Below are 20,879 nucleotides of genomic sequence, written 5' to 3'. Positions count from 1 at the left end.
CAGCTCCTCCTCCCCGCCCTGCCTCGCCATCCCCAATCAATGCAGAACCCCTGGTCTCAGCCCCTAGAATCTCCCTGAAGCCTGACCTGGCGCCTGGACCCAAGCCCGTCGGGAGGCTGGCAGCAGGCCACCTCCCACCTCGTGCCCAGGCTCAGCGCCTCCTCAGTCCTCTGAGCTGCGGGGCTCCTGGAAATGCCCTTCGGGCTGCCCTGGTGCCCAGTCTCAAAGCCTCCACTAGCCACTTACGTGTCTGCTGAGAGTCCTGGACACGGGGCTTTGGGCCCACAGGTCAGGCCACAGCAATCTGTGCAGACACTGGGGTGCCTCCGTGTGCCCTGGATCTGTCGGCAGGCATCACGGCTCTCCAATCTAGGCCGTGTGTTGCCCCCGGGCTGGGCCAGGCGCTGCCCGACTCCCACCCCCACCCAGCCCTCACTGCCACCTCTAACAAGCATGGCTCAGTAGTCAGGAGACAGGACACAGAGAACCAGGGTCTTCAAAGGGGCAGTGAGTCCAGGACAGGCCTGACCCTGAAATGGAGCAGGACCCTCTGATCCTTGACCCCCATGTCCTCAGCCTGCCTTCTGTCTGTGGAAAAACTTCAGTCAATGAATCAGTTTAATCAGAGAAACAAGAAAATGCAGAACCAAGACTAAAAGTCTACAAGACTAAATAATAATCGTTTAGGCTTTAAGCAAAGTCAAAATCATATAGCTCCCCCTCAAGGGCTATAGATAACACTCTGAGCCATATCCTGTGAGCTGTCTTATAGACATTGACTGCAGCCATGACCTAAGCTGCCGCAATTCCAAGAGCTGGCCTCGAAGAAATGCGAATAACCTGACCCTGGTACTGAAGATTAACTGTACTTAAAACAATCAAGATGACAGTGATCAGACCACCACTGACCAACTTCAAGATGACTGTCAGAGCTGCCTGTGTTGTTTCTGTAAGCAGCCCCCTCTTTGCACCTATAAAAGCTCTTCCCCACTGATTGTCAGGGAGTAAGGAGTCAGCCTTTGGATAGGAGTCTGCCCTCCCTGCCAGTCTGCCGGCTCTGAAATACGGCAACCTTACTTTCCACCAACCTTGCCTCTTTACTGTCTTTAGAGCAGCAAGCAGCCAGACCCCTACGTTTGACAACACCCACTGCGGGGCCGCTGCACTCACAGTGCCTGGCTTCCGGGGGGGCCTCCCATGACCACACGCTTGGGGCGGTTGTGAGGAGCCCGCTGCTTGTGGCCAGCTGGCCCCAGGAGGTGGGTTTGGGGGGACATTCCTAGCAGCTGCCGAAACCATTTGTTTCGGGGATCTGCCCTATTTCTCCCCTGCTCGGCACTGGCTGCCAATGTACGTTTTTCCTTGGTGGAACGGAAACAGCATCTAGACCAGCTGACAGGCTCCAAGACTGAGTCCACCAGTATGCACCCAGGCAAACTTCTCTTTTCAGCTCGAAGTGCTATTTGGACATTGTGCCAATTGGTTCTGACATGTGTCTGAAGCTGAGGACAATTTGTGTTGGGAAAGTATTTATTTAGGACTCCATGCCATTCTCTTGGAAGATTTGTGATAGTTCTGTCTTCTGGTGTGTGAGTGCATATTCCATGTGTGTGAACAGAAAAGTTTTAGCAATGAGGTCACTAAAAGAAAAAAATAAAGTTTTTTTGTTCATTTTAATTTCTATTTTTAGGAAAAAGATAAATTATTTGGCCACACTGTGTGGCATGTGGGATTCCAGTTCCCCAATGAGGAATCACACCTGTGCCCCCTGTAGTGGAAGCACAGAGTTTCAACCACTGGACCACCAGTAAAGTCTCAGAATTGTTCAAGAGATGGGAATACCAGACCACCTTACCTGCCTTCTGTGAAACCTGTATGCAGGTCAAGAAGCAATAGTTAGAACCGGACGTGCAATAACAGACTGATTCCAATTTGGAAAAGGAGTACGTCAAAGCTGTATATTGTCACCCTGCTTATTTAGCTTATATGCAGAGTACATCATGAGAAGTGTCTGGCTGGATGAAACACAAGCTGGAATCAAGATTGCTGTGAGAAATATTAATAATCTCAGACACGCAGATGACACCACCCTTATGGCAGAAAGCAAAGAACTAAAGAGTCTCTTGATGAAAGTGAAAGAGGAGAGTGAAAAAGTTGGCTTAAAACTCAACATTCAGAAAACGAAGATCATGGCATCCAGTCCCATTACTTCATGGCAAATAGACGGGGAAAAAATGGAAACAGTGGCAGACTTTATTTTCTTGGGCTCCAAAATCACTGCAGATGGTGACTGCAGCCATGAAATTAAAAGACGCTTCATGGAAGAAAAGCTATGACCAACCTAGACAGCATATTAAAAAGCAGAGACATTACTTTGCTGACAAAGGTCCCTCTAATCAAAGCTACCGTTTTTCTAGTAGTCATGTATGGATGTGAGAGTTGGACGATAAAGAAAGCTGAGTGCTGAAGATTTGGTGCTTTTGAACTGTGGTGTTGGAGAAGACTCTTGAGAGTCCCTTTGACTGCAAGGAGATCAAACCCGTCAATCCTAAAGAAAATCAGTCCTGAATATTCATTGTAAGTATGGATGCTGAAGCCAAAACTCCAATACTTTGGCCACCTGATGCGAAGAACTGACTCCTTGGAAAAGACCCTGATGCTGGGAAAGACTGAAGGAGGGAGGAGAAGGGGATGACAGAGGATGAGATGGTTGGATGGCATCACTGACTCGATGGACATGAGTTTGAGCAGGATCTGGGAGCTGGTGATGGACAGGGAGGCCTGGCGTGCTGCAGTCCATGGGGTCGCAAAGAGTGAGACTGAGAGTCAGACTGAGAGACTGAACTGAACTGAAAGTCTCAAAGCTAATTTTTTAAACAATATATGACAATAGTATTCTTTAGACTCTGGAGAAAATTGGTTGAGATGAAACTCTGCTGAAATTCCAAAAGAATTTTGAAATTCTTCTTGTTCTTTTTGCATATGTAGTTAGAAAAAGCTAGCTTGGTAAAATACTGTTTTCAGAATTCTGACAAAATTCTGAGAGAACAAAAATACACCTGAGAGAAAACTTGAAGTTAACTCTCATCATGTCCTTGAAATACAAACAAAGTCCACTTTGCCTGAGACTTCAGCCTTGGGTTAATTAGCAGAACTTCAAAAGATGTTGGGTTTATTAAACATGCATCTTGTACCATATTAAAGAGAAATTAGGTTATGAGGAAAATGTAAGTTGTTAGAGGTTCTGGAATATGTTCTTAAGTTTTCCAATCAGTAAATGCTGGCCTAACAGTTCAATTACTTGTTTCTTGGCTTTGTTAAAGTTTTTATGGGTTAAAAATTGAAATATGTGATGAAAGCTACTAAAAATGAAGCATTTCAGTCTGTAAAGCAAATAGGATATCTGTTGTCAATGAGAAAAAGTATAAAGAATGCAGATATTTTTGTTGAAGAAAAAGTTATGATAATAGTTTTGTCCTAGAGCTAGTTGTTTTCAGATGGAGAAAAATGAGGGATGAATCATATGGATACAAAAAGTGACGAAAGATTTGCAGAAAAAAGTGGAGGGGGGACTCTGAGAAAAGAATTTTGTATGCTGTCAGGAATGATTTAAGATTAGATTGGATTTAAATGAATCTTTGTTATTAATAGTAAGCTGGTATAAGACTAGAATTTGGTTTTTGTTCTCCCCAAAAGTTTCCTAGAATATTGAGATGCTTTGGATAACAGACTTCAAGTTTCTTTCTCGAGCTAACCTTGAGTATTCCAAGGGCTCCTAGACACTCAGAAGAAATAGTGAAGTAACTAGGATTTGTCTTGCTTAGTTGCTCAGTCAGGTTCAATTCTTTGCAACCCCATAGACTGTAGCCCACTAGGCTCCTCTGTCCATGGGATTTTTCAGACAAGAACCCAAGAATGTCCATGGGTTGCCATTTCCTCCTGCAGGGGATCTTCCTGACCCAGGGATCGAACCCATGTCTCCTGTGTCTTCTGCACTGCATGAATATTCTTTACCTGCTGAGCTATCAGGGAAGCTCTAACTAGGATTATTTGGTAAGTTAAATAATATGGACAACATTTAATAACTCTCAGATCATACTGCTGAACTAGGTAAGAAATTTAAAGAATTCTAACGGAAAGCTGGGATTCCTGGATGGCTCAGTGGTAAAGAATCCGCCTGCCAATGCAGGAGACACAGGTTCAATCCCTGGGTCAGGAAGATTCCCTGGAGTAGGAAATGGCAAATCACCCCAGTATTCTTGCTGGGACAGAGGACAGAGGAGACTGGAGGGCTACAGTCTGTGGGGTTGCAGAGAGTCGGACACTACTGAGTACGCACAATGGAAAGTTATTGTTTTGCTTCAAACCATATTTTTGACCCCAATGCTTAGGATGGAAAGAATTGTCTAGTGAAGTTATCATAGAGTACAATTATTTATGATGTGTATCACTGCTGGCTTTAAGTTCAAACTACCATATAATCACACTCATTTCACATGCTAGCAAAGTAAAGCTCAAAAAATCCTTCAAGCTAGACTTCAACAGTATGTGAACCAAGAACTTCCATATGTTCAACCTAGATTTAGAAAAGGCAGAACCAGAAATCAAATTGCCAACATCCACTGTATAATAGGAAAAGCTAGAGAATTCCATAAAAACATCTACTTCTACCTCATTGACTATGCTAAAGCCTTTGACTGTGTAGAATCACAACAAACTGTGGAAAATTCTTAGAGATGGGAATACCAGACCACCTTACCTGCCTCCTGTGAAACCTGTATGCAGGTCAAGAAGCAACAGTTAGAAATGGACATGGAACAATGACTGGTTCTAAATGGGGAAAGGAGTACATCAAAACTATATATTGTCACTCTGCTTATTTAACTTATATGCAGAGTACATGATGAGAAATGCCAGACTGGACGAAGCACAAGCTGGAATTAAGATTGCCAGTAGAAATATCAATAACCTCAGATATGCAGATGACACTACCCTAATGGCAGAAAGCGAGGAGGAATTAAAGGGCCTCTTGATGAAGGTGAAAGAGGAGAGTGAAAACGCTACTCAACATTCAAAAAAAGATCATGGCATTTGATCCCATCACTTCATGGCAAATAGATGGGGAAACAATGGAAACAGTGAGAGACTTTATTTTGGGGGGCTTCAAAATCACTGCAGATGGTGACTGCAGCCATTAAATTAAAAGACACTTGCTCCTTGGAAGAAAAGCCATCACAAACCTAGACAGTGTATTAAAAAGCAGAGATATTACTTTGCCTATGAAGGTCTATCCAGTCAAAGCTATGATTTTTCCAGTAGTCAGGTACAGATGTGAGAGTTGGACAATACAAAAGACTGAGTGCTGAAGAACTGATGCCTTCAAACGGTGGTGGAGAAGACTCTCGAGAGTCCCCTGGATGCAAGGAGATCAAACCAGTCAATCCTAAAGGAAATCAACCCTGAATATTTATTGGAAGGGCTGATATTGAAGCTGAAGCTTCAGTACTTTGGCCACCTGATATGAAGAGCCAACTCATTGAAAAAGACCCTGATGCTGGGAAAGATTTTTGAAGGCAGGAGGAGAAGGAGATGACAGAGGATGAGACGGTTGGATGGCATAATCGACTCAATGGACATGAGTCTGAGCAAACTCCAAGAGATGGTGAGGGACGGAGGCCTGGCATACTGCAGTTCATGGGGTTGCAAAGAGACAGACATGACTGAGTGACTGAACAACAACAAAAAACACTAAAAGCATATGTGCAATGCTTGTGTTACAATTGAGTATTAGTGCTAAAATGTATAGCCTATCAAATGTTTCCCCGTCAGCACACCTCTGTTCTTGTTTGTTGGATCTGATTAGTTTCCCCCATCATGGAAAACTAGGCCAATAAACAAAAGTAGGTCTAGCACCGAGGGACCTGAAAGGACCCACTGCAGGCAACTGAGCCACAGCTGGCAATGCTGGAAAAATGTATTGATTATCAGTGCTTTCTATGGAAAGATTTGTAATTAAAGGGAGAAACATTCATTGTATATCTTGCAAACAAACACTGTATATATGTTTGATATACAAACAAACATTGTATATCTGCTTTAACCATTAAGGGGGAAACAACACATTCAAAGAATAATACAAGATGCATTTTGATTATTATCCTCATTGTAATATGTCTACTGATTTTCAAATGTTTGTCCAGGTATTATGACAAAGTAATCAAAGAGAGAGGTAATGTTTTCACAATACAAAATGTTGATGCTAAGTCTGGAAGTTGAGATTATTTCCAACTTTGTGTCCATTCCCCAAATTATGGAGGACTATGCCTCATTTTCCACACTAATACTCTTACCTGGAAAATCCCATGGGCGGAGGAGCCTGGTAGGCTACAGTCCATGGGGTGGCTAAGAGTCAGACACGACTGAGCAACTTCACTTTCACGTTTCACTTTCATGCATTGGAGAAGGAAATGGCAACCCACTCCAGTGTTCTTGCCTGGAGAATCCCAGGGATGGGAGCACAGAGTTAGACATGACTGAAGTGACTAAGCAAGCATGCCCCACTCTGGGCTTCCCTGATGGCTCGGATGGTAAAGAGTCTGCCTGCAATGCAGGAGACCCTGGGTCAAGAAGATCCCCTGGAGAAGGGAATGGCTACCACTCCAGTATTCTTGCCTGGAGAATCCCAGGGACAGAGGAGACTGGCAGGCTACAGTCCGTGGGATCGCAGAGTTGGACGTGATGGAGCGACTAATGCTTTCACTTTCACAATGCCCCACTGCAGTAGGAAGTCTCCATAGCAGGTGTTGGCCCATTCCCTCAAAGCTTTGGGGAAAACTGGAACAGAAATGGAACTAAAACAGGGTTCCTCTACCAAGTCTGTGATTAACCTCTTTGTCCAAAACTTTATTCTCTTTCTTCTTCTGTACCTGTCCCTCCTCAAGAGTGAGGAGTATCAAGGAAAAGGGGGTACTGAAATGGAGCAGAAACCTGTGGTCTTTGTCCCCCATGTCCTCAGCCTGCCTTTTGTCTTTGGAAAAACTTCCAATGAGTAAGTTTAATCAGAGAAATAAATGAGAAAATGCAGAAACAATGGAAAACAGTCAACAAGACTAAAAGATAATGGTTAAGTCATTAAACATAGTCAAGGACCATTAGCTCCTCTTCAAGGACTATAGATAATATTCTGAGCCGTATCCTGTGAGCTGTCTTACAGATAAAACCCCCACCAGGTGGGAGAAGTTAACTACATCGTGACGACTGTAGCCATGACATAAGCTGCCAGAGTTCCAAGAGCTGGCCTCAAAGGAAGGGGAACAAACTACGCTGGAACTAAAGATGAACTGTGCTTAAAACGATCAAGATGCTCTATGTCAAAAAACAAACACCCAATCAAACAATGGGCAGGAGATTAAAATGGATATTTCTCCGAAGAAGGCATACATATAGCCAAAAAGAACACAAAAAGATGGTCTACATCACTAATTATCAGACAAATGCAAACCAAAACCACAATGAGGTGTCATCTCACACCGGCCAGAATGACATCATCAAAAAGTCTACAAGCAAAAAATGCTGGAGAGGGTGTGGAGAAAAGGGAACCCTCCTACACTGCTGCTGGGAATTGATACAACCACTAAAGAGTATGGAGGGTCCTTAAAAAAGCTAAAAACAGAACTACCACATGGCTCAGAAATCCCACTTCTGGGCATATATCCAAAGAAAACCATATTTCAGACAGATACGCGCACCCCCGTGTGCATCGCAGCACTACGTACAATAGTTAGGACATGTAAGCAAACTGAATGTCCATCAACAGGGGAATGGATAAAGAAGATGTGGTCCACATATACAGTGGAATACTACTCAGCCATAAAAAGAATGAAATAATGCCATTTGCAGCAATATGGATAGACCCAGAGATTATCTTACTATGTAAAATATATAACTCATATATGGGATCTAATTTAAAAAAAAATGATACACATGAACTTATTTATAAAACAGAAGCATACTCACAGACTTCTAAAATAAACTGAAGGTTACCAAAGGGGTAACATGAGAGGGAAGGATAAATTAGGAGCTTGGGATTAACATACACACACTACTAGACATAAAATAGATAACCAGATTCTGGCAGTCCAGGGGTCAAGAATCCACTTGCCAATGCAGGGGACACAGATTGGAACTCTGGTCCGGGAAGACCCCACACGCTGTGTAGCAACCAAGTCTGTGCACCAGAACTGTGGAGCCCGTGTGCCCTAGAGCCTGAACGCTGCAAGGAGGGTCGTGCCCTCTCGCCACGGCTAGAGAAAAGCCCGCCTGCAGCAATGAAGACCCAGCACAGCCAACAAGTAAAACAGAATCAAATTTTTAAAAATAAAATAAAAAATCATTATTTTTTAAAAAATAACCAACAAGGACCTACCATAGAGCATAGGAAACTATACTCAATATTCTGTAATATGAGTGAAGAATCTGAAAAAGAATAAATATATGTATAACTGCAGCACTTGGACACCTAAAGCTAGCACAACACAACAGTAAAGCAACTATACTCCAACAGAAAATAAAAAAAATTAAAAAAAACCAAGATGACGCTGATTAGACCACCGAACGACCAGTTTCAAGACGACTGTCAGAGCTGACTGCACTGTTTCTGCGTAGTCCCTTCCCTCCGTCTATAAAGCTCTTGCCCCCCTGATTGTCGGTGGCGGGAGGTCGGCCTTTGGACAAGCGTCTGCCCTCCTACCGAGGTTGCCAGCCTCCAAAATAAAGCAAACCTTCCGCCAACCTTGCCTCTTTAGTGGCTTTAGAGTGGCAAGCAGCTGGACGCCCCCTTTCGGTAACAACCATGTTAGCAGCTGTGAACCTCGAGCCGGGCACACCTCCGACACTAGCAGCCTTGGCCAGTGAGGACGCGGGCAGCGCGGGCAGGGGGAGGCTAGTCTCTACAGGCTTCAGCGCAGGGTGGCCCTCCCCTTCCGGGGCCTCAGCCTCCCCATCTGTCCAGAGCCGGGTGCTCTTTTCCCAGTAACCACCCAGTACTGCCTCCCTACTCCTCGCAGGCACTAAATATATCTTGTTCCTCTCACCTTGGCAAAGCCTCAGACACACTTTCCCACACTCATGCACAGCAGTGGTGGGTGGGCGGGAAGGCAGCTGAATTCATCAAGGGAGAAAGAAATGAGTCTGAATTTTTTTCTTCTTCATTTGGCACTTTTCAGTTAGAAAGCAATACTTGCTTCGTAAAGAACATTTTGAATTTAGGTTTGGAGCAGTAAAGGGCAGGGATGTTTAATGAAGGACCCTCAACTGGGGTAGGTAAATAAGTATCGTGGGGTCAGAGCCCACCCAGACCCCTTGGAGTCACCGAGCCCTGCTCTTTGGGATCCCAGCGCGTACAGCTGTCAGCAGCTGGAGGTGGGGGCTGGGACATCCCCGTTACAGGAGCGGTTGGACCCACCCCTGGTGGTGGGGAAGCGACTCAATACAACCTTGTTGGAGGGAAATGCACCACCCCTGGGAATTTTACCTTCCAGCTAGCTAGGTGACCTGATGCCGCTCAGTTTTGTTTACTGCAGCCCTGCTTGTAGGAACCAAAGGCTGGAAACAACGCAAATGCCTGGCCACAGGGGACCGGTTAAGTAAATTACGACACAGGCCTGCAACGGAATGCTCTGGTCTTGAATGGAAGGAACCCTCCAAGCCATGTCACTAAAGCGAAACGAGCCGCGTTCGGCACTGTGCGCCTGGATGCTTCCGTTTTTATGGGGGGAAATACAGGAGCAGAGCGTATTTTTGGAAAGCTGAGTAATGGTGGTTGCCTTCGGGGAACTGGGTGGCTGGGGGATGGGAGTGGGCATTTTCACCATGGGTCTTCTTGTGCCTTTTAGGTTTTGCCTTGCATAAACTGCATGTTCTTTTTAAAAAGCCTCCAGCCTTGCAAGGGAGGTGCAGACTTAGGGAACAGACTTGTGGACGCAGGAGGGGAAGGAGAGGGTGAGACGAACCGGGAGAGTAGCATGGAAACATACACTACAAATGTAAAACACACAGCCAGTGAGAATGTGCCGTATGACTCAGGGAGCTCTGTGACAACCGAGAGGGGCGGGACGGGTGGGAGGGAGGTCCAGGAGGGAGGGGACATATATATATATATATACCTATGGTCGATTCATGTTGATGTATGGCAAAAAACCAACACAATATTGTAAAGCAGTTATCCTGCAATTAAAAAAAAAAAAGCCTCCAGGTTCCAGGTGTTGGAGGAGAGCTGAGTAAGCTGGGAGCCAGGACGAGGTTGTACTCGAAGCGTGGAGGGAGGGGACAGCAGTCAAGACTTGGCAAGTCAGGCTAGGAGGGAATGCATGAGAGCAAAGGCCACTCTCCACCCTGTCCAATCCAGGGAGGGTGGAACTGGCTGTGGTCCCACCCTGGATGCAGGCAGGGTCTCCTGGCTCCCGGCTGAGGCAGAATGTGCAGTGGAAATAGCTCTAACCTTGGGGTTTCTGCTCTGCCACCAAGATGCTGTGATGCTGGGCAATTCACATGGCCTTGCTGGGCCTTGTTGTCAAATGGGAATGATGCAACCAGACTGAAGGATTAGATCAGACGGAGGAGAGGGTCCAGCCCACTCTCACCCCGGGATGGATGCGCAGAGGTGGCCCAGGAGGCCAGGCAGGCAGCATCGGGACGGGGAAGTGGGAGGAGGCGTGGGAGCCTCCAGCACCGCGTGGCCAGACACACCACCCCAACTCGCCCCTGCCTCCTCCAAACGGCCTCATGCTCCCACCCAGGGTGCAGGTGGGAGGCCTCACTCTGGCAAACGCCGGGGGCCTCCCTGAACGGCGGTCAGGGGCTGCCGTCACGGAGCGCGGCATCTCTCAGGTCAGGAAGTCAGTGTGGCCGGAATCTGCTGCTCCCGGTGGGTGAGCCCCATCTGCGCTCCTCAGGCCATCAAATGGGCACAGCGCCCATCTGACCTTCCTCGTTGTGGCTGCAAAGTTGTGAGGCCCAGAAAGCCCTTTATCCCTCATGACAACAGTTGGCATTTGTGGAGCGCAGACTTGGGGCCAAGGCCTGTCTGCACGTCTTGATGGCTCTAACCCCCACCGCAGCCCTGGAAGGTGGGGGCCGTTGTCACCCCCACAGTGCAGATGAGCACCCAGGGGCTGAGACCTGACTCAAGGAGACTGCCAGCTCTCACTACGGATCTGTCACCTCTGTTGCTGGAATGGGGGTGGGGGTCCCTTTTCAGGGTGGAACCTCTCTGTCTGCATTGCAGGAGACCCGGGTTTGATCCCTGGGTCAAGAAGATCCCCCGGAGAAGGGCATGGCAAACCACTCCAGGATTCTTGCCTGGAGAATCCCACGGATAGAGGAGCCTGGCAGGCTGTGATCCACGGGGTCACAAAGAGTCGGACACGACTGAGCAGTTAACACCAACACTAACCTCTCTGTGGAGCCAGGGGAGGTGCCAGGCCTTTCCGGCCCGCAAGGATGGTGCAGCCCTTGGCACAGGTGTGGCATCAGCGGTGCGGGGCTCTGGCCCCAGCTTGAGTGCTGACCAATGAGATCTAAGCCGGCTTGTGCCATGGGGGTCCCAGTTTTCTAACTTATGATGAGAAAACAATACCTGAGCCTTCAAAGATCAAATGATAAAAAGGGCAGTAAGCTCTTTTTGAAGAACACAGACCCCTGTGAAAATCTGGTTTCAATGGTGGCCTTGACCTTACCTTTAGAGAGAAAGGAGCCCCAGCGTGAAAGGTGTCCCCCCAAGCCCACTGCTAGCTGCCTTTAAAAGACCTTGAGGGCAGAGGCTGTGGTCACGTTCCCTCAACCCCTGACCTGGAGAAGGGACAGAAGAGTTAGGAACATGAGCCTCAGGGGTGGAGTGGAGAGGGCAGGCCCGGTGTGGACGGCACGGTGTGGGCTCACACGGCTTTAGCCACTAAAAACCACAGGCCTCAGAGTCATCCAGCTCCACTTTCTCCTCCCACCCTCTACCCAACCCATCAGCAGGTCCTGAGCTTTACTCTCAGCCACGCTGGCCCCAGCACCCCCACCTCCCCACAGCAGCCTGGTCCTCCTGCCTCTGACCTTGTTTGTCTCTCCCCAGCCCTGGTCTGTTCCCCAGGCAGCAGCCAGGAGGAAACTGGTAAAAGCTAAATCTGACTCTTCCAGCGCACTACTCACATTCCTCCCATGGCTCCCCATTTCCGTTGAGGAGTCCAGTTCCTTGCCAGGAGGCCCTGCGTGACCTGCTGGCCCTCCCCTCGCCCCTCTGGCCTCACCTCCTACCATTCTTTATCTCCTCCAGCTCGACTGACTTCCTTGCTGTTCTAACCCCAGGGCCTTTGCACCTGCTAGGAGTGGTTCCCCACCCCCACCCCCAGATTTCCAGTTCTGCTCCCATGTCCTGACCTCCCCCCATTTCAACTCTCAACTCTTTTTCCGCCCCGACTCTCCTCCTTTCTCCCTTTCCTCCTCACTTTTGCAATCTGCATAACACTTGTCACCATGCGACAGTCTCTCAACACAGTAGTCATCGTGCTTGCTGTCTTCCTCTCCCACTTAGAACATCAACTCTGTAAGCCTAGCGATTTTGTCTGACTCTCTGCTTATTTTATCAACATCCAGAGCAGCGCCTGGCACATAGTAAGTGCACAAGGCTTATTTATTGAATGAATGAAAAAAAATGTCAACCTTTTGGAACATTCATTCAGTAAATAGCAGAAACACTGAATTCTGTACTCCAGAGTCAAACACAGTCACCTGCACAGTCGATGTCCAATAAATGCTGATAAAGACAGAACCAAGAGCCAGCATCCCAGAAGAGTGGGGGTCTCAGATTCCTCCTGTCCTCTGTCTCTGGGCCCCTTCCTCTCCTCCTGGTCAACCCTCAGGGTCCAGTTCCACGGTCTCTTCCTCCATGACTCCCCGTGATGTTTCTGCCCTCGGGGAGGTGCCCTCCCTCCTCAGGGACCCGAAGTACAGACAAGAAAAGGTGTCAACAGCCTCGGCCTGTCACCCCCCCGCTTCACTCTCCCTTCACATCAACCACATCCATTTCTGAGTACCTACTGTATGCCAATCTCTTCATACCCTTTATTTCTAATCCTCATAACAACCCATTAAATATATAAATGAATCATAACAACCCCAAAATAAACACGATGGAATATTACTCAGCTATAAAAAAGGATGCATCTGAGTCAGTTCTAATGAGGTGGATGAAACCGGAGCCTATTATACAGAGTGAAGTAAGTCAGAGAAACACCAATACTGTATATTGACACATATATATGGAATTTAGAAAGATGGTAACAACGACCCTATATGTAAGACAGCAAAAGAGACACCGTTTTAAAGAACAGATTTTTAGACTCTGTGGGAGAAGGTGAGGGTGTGACAATATGAGAGAATAGCAGTGAAACATGTATATCACCATACGTAAAACAGATGACCAGTGCAAATTCAATGCATGAAGCAGGACACTCAAAGCCAGTGCTCTGGGATGACCAGAAGAATGGGGTGGGGAGGGAGGTGGGAGGGGAGTTCAGGATGGGGACCACATGTACACCCATGGCTGGTTCATGTCGAAGTATGGCAAAACCACCACAATAATGTAAAGTAACTAGCCTCCAATTAAAATAAATTAATAAATTTTTAAAAATTAAAAAAAAAAAAACACATTGAAATAGGCAGTGACTTCTCTGCCTTCTCTGAGACTCAAACAGGTTAAATAACACGTCCAAGGTCACACAGCAGGGAGGAGGCAGGGTCAGATGCAGACCCAGGGGTGAGTCCCTCCCCTGCCCCGGTGCCCAGAGTCACTCCACGGGTATCACCCTGGCCCTCCTGGCCGAAGGGACCAGCCCAGCTCAAACCTGGACGGGGCCCCGGGAAGCCAGAGCTGCGTGCCCTCACCCAGGGCGGGCCTCAGCTTCCACAAACGTTCCCACAGCTCCCCAATCCTCAGGTCACCCAGACATGGACGAGTTCACTGTGCCTGACCTGGGGCCACACAAGGACCCTCACCAGCCCCTGCTGGGGCTTCCGAGGCAGCAGGAAGGGTCCAGGTCAGCTGGAACATGCTGTCCTCTTGGCCCTCCCCCTGACACACACCCCCAAGCTGACTCCGGGTTCTGTTCACACCTTCCCTGCAGCCTGGGGTGCATGCCGTCCTCCTTCCCACGGATCGCCTCTCCCCAAAACTGCCCTGCTTCCCTTCGAGGGCCAGCTCAGTGCCCCCAAGACGCCCACTTCACCCCACACCCTGGTGCGGCTCCTCAGCACCCCTGCCTTCAACCACACCTTGCTGTCTCAGGAGGCAGCCTGCTCTCCCCCAGGTCAGCCCTAAGAGCAGTCGGTTATGGCCCTGCCGTGGGGCCGGACAGGGCGACCGGGTTCCAATCCCAGCTTTGCCACTTTACGGGCGGTGTGACTTTGGCAAATGGCTTTAATGCTCTGTGCCTCAGTTTCCTCATCTGCAAAATGGAGGTGATGCTACCTCAACCCCATGGAGTTGGTGTGAGTTCACCATTATTATTACTGTGGGTATTATTACACACACTCCCCAGAGCTTCAGAGCTTTCCAAACAGGAGGCTGTCTGGGTGATCTCCCTGGTGTTAGTCCCACAGCTGTGTCCGACTTTTTGTGATCTCATGAACTGAGCCCGCCAGGCTCCTCTGTCCATGGAATTCTCCAGGCCAGAATATTGGAGTGGGTTGCCTTTCCCTTCTCCAGGCGATCTTCCCCACCCAGGGATGGAACCCAAGTCTCCCGCATTGCAGGCGGATTCTTTACCCTCTGAGCCACCAAGGAAGCATCTCCCTGGATGCCCTCACATCTCCTTCTCCCATCTATGGACCAACATCCCCGCAGACATTTGCTAAGGACTGAACTGTGTCCCCCCAAGTTTTTTTTTTTTCCATTTATTTTTATTAGTCGGAGGCTAATTACTTTACGATATTTAGTGGTTTTTGCCATACATTGACATGAATCAGCCATGGATTCCCCTCAAGTTTATACAGTGATGCTCTATCCCCGAGAAGCGACTGCATTTGGAGACAGGCTTTCAGGAGGTGATTAAAGTTAAATGAGTTCACGGGGTGAGGTCCAATCCAACAGGATCAGCGTCCACGTTAAGAGGAGGAAGGGAGGGCCGAGCCCTCTCCCCAGGCTCCAGCAGATGGGGGCGCCGGGTGAGGACGCAGCAGGGCCGCTGTCGACAAACCCGGAAGACGGGTCTCACCAGGGCCCCAACAGGCCCTCGATGTCAGACTCCCAGCCTCCACACTGTGAGAAATCAGTGCCTGCTGTTTAAACCGCCCAATCTGTGGCAGTCTGTTACAGCACTCCAGCTAGGACCGCTTTCCATGAGACGGCTGGGCTTCATCTAGAACCCCAGGTCTCCAAGTACCCTGGAAAAAGGTCTCAGATCTGGCTTTGTCTTGCCTTCTTCTTGTTGGATCTAAAAACCAGACTACCCAACCTCCATCTCCTGTGAGGTGGGTGACCCGGACAGCCCCCAGAGGCCCTGCCTCCAGAAACTGTAAACCCCAAGGCAGGGAGGCAGCAAAGGGATGGAAGCAAATGGGGAGACTGAGCAAGGCAGACCCCCGAGAGACACGGAGCTGAAGGAAATGGGTGGGCCCATCCCAGGGGGAAAGGGTGGAAGGGACCCGACCCTCCCCTCCTCCCAGCCGCTCCTCGGACCCCAGACTTCAGCTCCTCACCCTCCCCAGCCTTTCCCCTCTTCCTCCAGCCCCACCAGGCCCCAGGCCCTCCCTTCTGCTCTGCACTACCCCGCTCCCAGGCCAAGCGGGTGAGGTGACATCTCATTAGGACCACCCACCTCCAGGGAGCCTGGAAGCCTGTTCTGGGTGCTGCAGGCTCAGCAGAGAAGGAGACCAGGCTTCCCCCACAAGGCCTACACTGCAGCGCAAGCAGGAAACCAAGCAGTGGATAAATATCACTCACTAGATGATAAACGTTAACAACAGCTAAAGAAAATCAAGCCGGGAAGAGGGAAGTTGGGGCAGCCTCAGGTAACGACCAGCTGACCTGGTGGACACACACCCCGGCTCCCCACCTTCCTGGGGGCTCATCTGGGGCGTGTCCTACACTGCTTCTCTGAGGAGCCGCTGGATGGAGACGCCGCTGCCCACAGCGGGAACCTGCTTACTCAAGAACGCTTCCTGCCTCTCCTCCACACGCTCAGTGTTTCCAGGGACCACCTCCCAGTGACCTACTCTAACCACAGCCCCGTCTCAGGCTCCACAGACGGGGTGGGAGCTGGTGGGAAGACAGGGCCCCATCCCCTCTGCTGTGGATGCGTCTCCTCGAGACCACTCATCCCACAGGCGGATGCTCTGTCCCGACCAGATGTGTCCTGTCCCGAGCCCTCCGCATCTCCAGTCTGGAGAGGCAGGAACCAGGTCTGCCCGCCTTGGGGGTGATGCTCCTGGGGCGTGCACTGCAGGTTTTCCCGAAGGCACAGAACTCTGAGCAGGAAGGTGGGGCCCCCCCACCCCAAGCAGCACTGGGGTGGGGGGCATGCAGCTCGCTCTCTGCCCCTTCCTGGCTGAGGAGAGTTCTGGGGCCACGGCTAGGCAGAGAAAGGCAAGAAGCACGCACTCAGTCCTTGAAGGACATCTTGTCCCACTAGATGCCCTGGGGCAACTGCACAGTCCGGGGCTGGCGGGGGGAGTGGGCACTGCATCCCTTCCCCTGTGAGGCTGAAACCCACCTGCCCGTTACCCTGCAGAGGCAGGGGGGCCAGCCACTGAGCCAAACACTCCTGGCTTTAATTGCAGCCCTGATCCTTCCGGTGCAGCTCTGTGCTACAGTGTGAAAAAGCCAGAAAGCTCTGTACCTCGAGGAGCTGACACTCTAAAGGGCTAGCAAGACAAGAAACTGGTCAAAAAAGTAAATGATCAAGTGTGTTAGAAGGTGACAAAGGCTCTGGGGAAGAACAGGGAAGCAGAAGGAACAGAGAGGGATGGTGGGGGCTGAGGAGTGGTTTTATTTTACATAGGCTGGTCGGAGAAGGCCATTCTCAGAAGGTGGGATTTGAGCAGAGTCCTGAAGGAGGTAAGGGAGGGCACCATGCAGATATCTGGAGGAAGAGCGTTCAGGCCACAGGAACAGCCGGTGCAAAGGCCCTGGGGTGAAGCCCAGCTGCCAGAGTTGAGGAACAAGGGGGCCACGTGGCTGGAGCAGGGGGAGTGAGGGGGAAGGCTGAAGTCAAGGAGGCTGACTGGGAGGTGATGCAGACACGTGGCAGCTTGTAGGTCAGAGGGGGGCCTGTGACTTCCCCCCAACCCTCATCGAGTGAGACAGGAGTCACTGCAGGGTGTGAGAAGAGGTGGGGTGTGACCTGACTTAGGTTTTAAAGATCCCTGGCTGCTGGGGGAGGTGAAGGGGAGCGTGTATTACAGGGGGCACCTACTGGCAGGCAGCTGCAGCCCCCCACCCTCCCCCCCAAGTGAGGGAAGATGGGGACTCGGAGCAAGGCGCTAATGCCGGAAACTGATGAGAGGTGCTTGGAGTTGAAAGATAGTGACTTTGAGGCCAAGAGGATTTGCTGATGGTTTGGACGTGAAAGCGAGGAGTCCAGGTGGTGCTGGGGTTTGGGCCTGAGTGCCTGGCAGGGGGGGGTGCTGCTTCCCGAGATGAGGAGCACAGCACAAGGACCAATTTAAAGAAGCCCGGAGCTCAGCTTTGGAGCCCTGAGAGACAAGTGGAGATGCTGCTTCCTCTCCCCAGACCTCCTACACCAGGGGCACGTGGAGAGGGCCAGCCCAGGCCAAACTGCTCTAGTCCCGGAGCCTCTGATGCTCCTGCAGCCGCCCTTCAGCTCCCGCCGATGCAGGGAAGGCTGCGGGGGGTGGGGCCCGGGCGCCCTGGGCTGTGAGCCCACTGGTGGGGCTTCCGTTCTGGTGCGATGACTGCCCCAGAGCCTGGGGGCAACAGAGGAGGAGACAGAGCAAGCAGAGCCCAGGACGCGTGGGACAGAGAGAATGGTGGAGAGGGGGACTGTGGCTCAGAGAAGGCCAAACAGGAGCGGGAGTTCTGGGGAAGGGTCTGCTCTTTCCAGCTTCTGCCAAAAGAGTCTGCCCTCCAGGCCTCACCGGCCCCTGTCCTGGTGGGGATGGGATGGACGCTGGTCGGAAGGAGAGTGCCAGGACTCGGAGACAAGGGGGCGGTGCACACCGGTTACTGGGTTGCTGGCTTCTGAGCAAATCTGCACCTCCCCACCCAGTTCCTGCCACCCCAGGCCCACCCTCTCATCTGGGCCCTTAATCTCGAAGTAGAAGACCTCTGTACCTATATTCAGCAAGTGCAACTACAGTTTGCAGAAATGAATGAACGGAGCCAGGTCAGCTTCTCAGCATGCGTCCCCTGACCCCATCACCTCGGCCCTGTCCCAGGGCTCCCGAGTGCCCAGGGAAGGGGGAGCTCCAGTGTGGTGCCGAGACCCAGCCAAGAAGCCAGCCCAGCTCTCAGGGGCTGCTGGGGACGGAGGGCAGGCGGGAGAACGGGGCAGACCCTTCGGGTCCTAAGCCCCCTGGGCAGGCTGAAGGTTGACACACCACCCCCTGCCCCCTTGGGCTGGGATCTACCCCCATGCTGGCCGAGGCCCTTCAGCTGTGGCCCAAGGGCCCCCGGGCCAGTGCTCTGCCACAGGCCCTCATGCCCGCTCTGTGCCCACAGCCAGGCAGTGCCGCCCAGCTCCTCCCCAGGCCCGGCCCCACCCCCTCCCAGGCAGCAGCAGAGTCTCCTCTGCAGTGCCCCAGCTCCCCCAGCAGCGTCTGAGTCCATCCTGGGGGCCACGCTGCAGAGGGACAGAGAGGGGAAGGGACGGCCTTGGGCACCCCACCCCATCAGGGCGGGCCCCCACCCAGCATGGAAACCCTGGGCTTGCGAATGGGCCAGGTGGGACAGGGCCCTTTGGGAGATCTGGGGGAACTGGGTCTACCGGGAGAGCAAGGAGGGGAAGGGCCAGAGCCTGGGGGAGAAGAGAGAGGTCTCCTCCCTGACCTGGGGTCTAAGTCCAGGCCCTGAGACCACAGGGGGGCCAAGCCTCTTCCGGCTGCCCCCACCGAGATGCCTACCTGGGCCCGTCTGGGCACCAAGCCCCGCGCACGGAGGCGCGCGCGGCCCCCGCTGGGCCAGGAGGGGGGCCTGCTGGTTCCCGATGGCCAGGGCCTAGGACTGCCCCGAGTGGGGGTGGGGGACATCCTCCTCCCCGCCCCATCCCCACTGCCACCCCCCTCAGCCTGGGGAGCAGCAGTACCACGGGCTCCTGGAAGCTCTGGCCCCCGGGGCCCACTCTGCGAGGGAAGGGGCACTTCTCTGGTAAGGACCTGTAGCAGGGGTGCAGAAAGGTAGGGAAGCGCAGAGGGGCAGTAACGGGGACAGTCCTGATGGGGAGGACCCAGCTTCTGCAGAGGGCCTCTGGGGACGCAGGCTGCGCCCCACCAGGCCCACTGGCCCCAGGGCTTGCTGCCGGGTCCTGCGGTAGGAAGGCAGGAACGGACGCCGGCCGCAGTCTCCGGACAGCCTCTTCCGGCTGCCCCCACCGAGATGCCTACCTGGGCCCGTCTGGGCACCAAGCCCCGCGCACGGAGGCGCGCGCGGCCCCCGCTGGGCCAGGCCGGGGCCGGAAGGGCCGGCTGCCCTCCTCCTGCTCCGTGGCGGTGGGCGGGGAGAGGGCCTGGCGCCCGGGCCGGGGCCTCTGTCCTTCTGGGTTCCCTCCACCACTCGCTCGCGAACGCGGCGGCTCCAGGGCTGCAGACGCCGGGCTCCCCGCCGCCCGCCGCCGCCTCCTCCCCGTCCCTCCTCCCGACCCGCCTCCTCCCCGTCCCTCCTCCCGACCCGCCTCCTTCTCCCGCCGCCCACCTCCGTCTGCTCGTTTCCATGGCAACTGGGCAATGCTGGCTCAGACAGCCTCCCTCCCGCGGACACCAGGGGACGCCCGCCTCCCGCGCGGTGCCCGCACCTCTGGGCGGGCACGCGCACGCTTCACCTTCCCGGGCTCCGGCAGCCACGCCCCACGGCGGGGCGGGGCGGGGGTCCCCAAGACCCTGCCTCCCAAAATGCCTTCAAGAATTTGGAAGTTGCGTCTTTCCACATGCTTCCCTCAGGTCCTTAAAATGATACCACGTGTCGCTCTGCAAAACATTTCTACTTGCTTAATCATTTATTATCATTCAGTCACTCCTCAATTTCAGACTTGATTTTTCTGGGTCAGGCCAAGTGTGAGATGCTCCTCTACGATCTCATTCCAAGAGATTCCATACCCATTTTACAGATTGGAAACTGAGGCCCATAGCAGTAAAACAACCTGTCTGGGCATCCAAGGCTCCTGGGCTCTTTATTGGCAGCCAAGCCTTGTGATTCTAATTCTGGTGTTGCTCCCACAGGCCAGAGCTGTCCCACACACCCCACAGCAAACATGTACTCCACAAGTATGACCCATCCACATCAATACTTGTCCATGCACATGTGCATGCCAATGACATATTTACACATACAAACACTCATTACATGTATTTGCACATGTGCATTTCCACAAGTTTGTGTACTACCTATACATGTACAAATAACACGCACATACATATAACTGTAACACTAATACCAATGTACACCTGTCTTTGACATGTGTACACACATCTACATGAATCTGGAACACAGAATGCACAAACTCTTCCCCCACAAAATCGCAGCTGTACACACAAGCCCCCAACCCTGGCCTCGTGGGAGGGGACTGGTGACACAAATGAGTGTCCCAACCAGGGGACTGAACAATGAGCCCCTTCCTAGGAGGCTCTGTCTGCTCCTCTGGACACTAATCTGCCTGTGGCCTCTC

At 51.7% G+C, this 20,879-nt stretch overlaps 1 protein-coding gene across 2 annotated transcripts in view; it reads right to left on the bottom strand.

The window, feature by feature from the left end:
- PACSIN1 (protein kinase C and casein kinase substrate in neurons 1) overlaps window positions 1-20,879 on the bottom strand; it is a 64,599-nt gene that overhangs the window by 10,254 nt on the left and 33,466 nt on the right. The window contains exon 1 of one of the 2 annotated variants that reach the window (XM_065912330.1): window positions 19,603-19,795. The exons of the other annotated variant lie outside the window; for it this stretch is intronic. The gene's annotated coding sequence lies outside the window, so the exon portion shown is untranslated. Of the gene's footprint in view, window positions 1-19,602; window positions 19,796-20,879 lie in introns of those variants that run through there. 2 annotated transcript variants of the gene reach the window in all.

Source organism: Muntiacus reevesi, chromosome 20 (assembly GCF_963930625.1).
Source record: "Muntiacus reevesi chromosome 20, mMunRee1.1, whole genome shotgun sequence".
NCBI classification, from domain to species: domain Eukaryota; kingdom Metazoa; phylum Chordata; class Mammalia; order Artiodactyla; family Cervidae; genus Muntiacus; species Muntiacus reevesi.
Note: the sequence above shows the minus strand (reverse complement) of the source record. Positions and strands in the feature narration are given on the sequence as shown.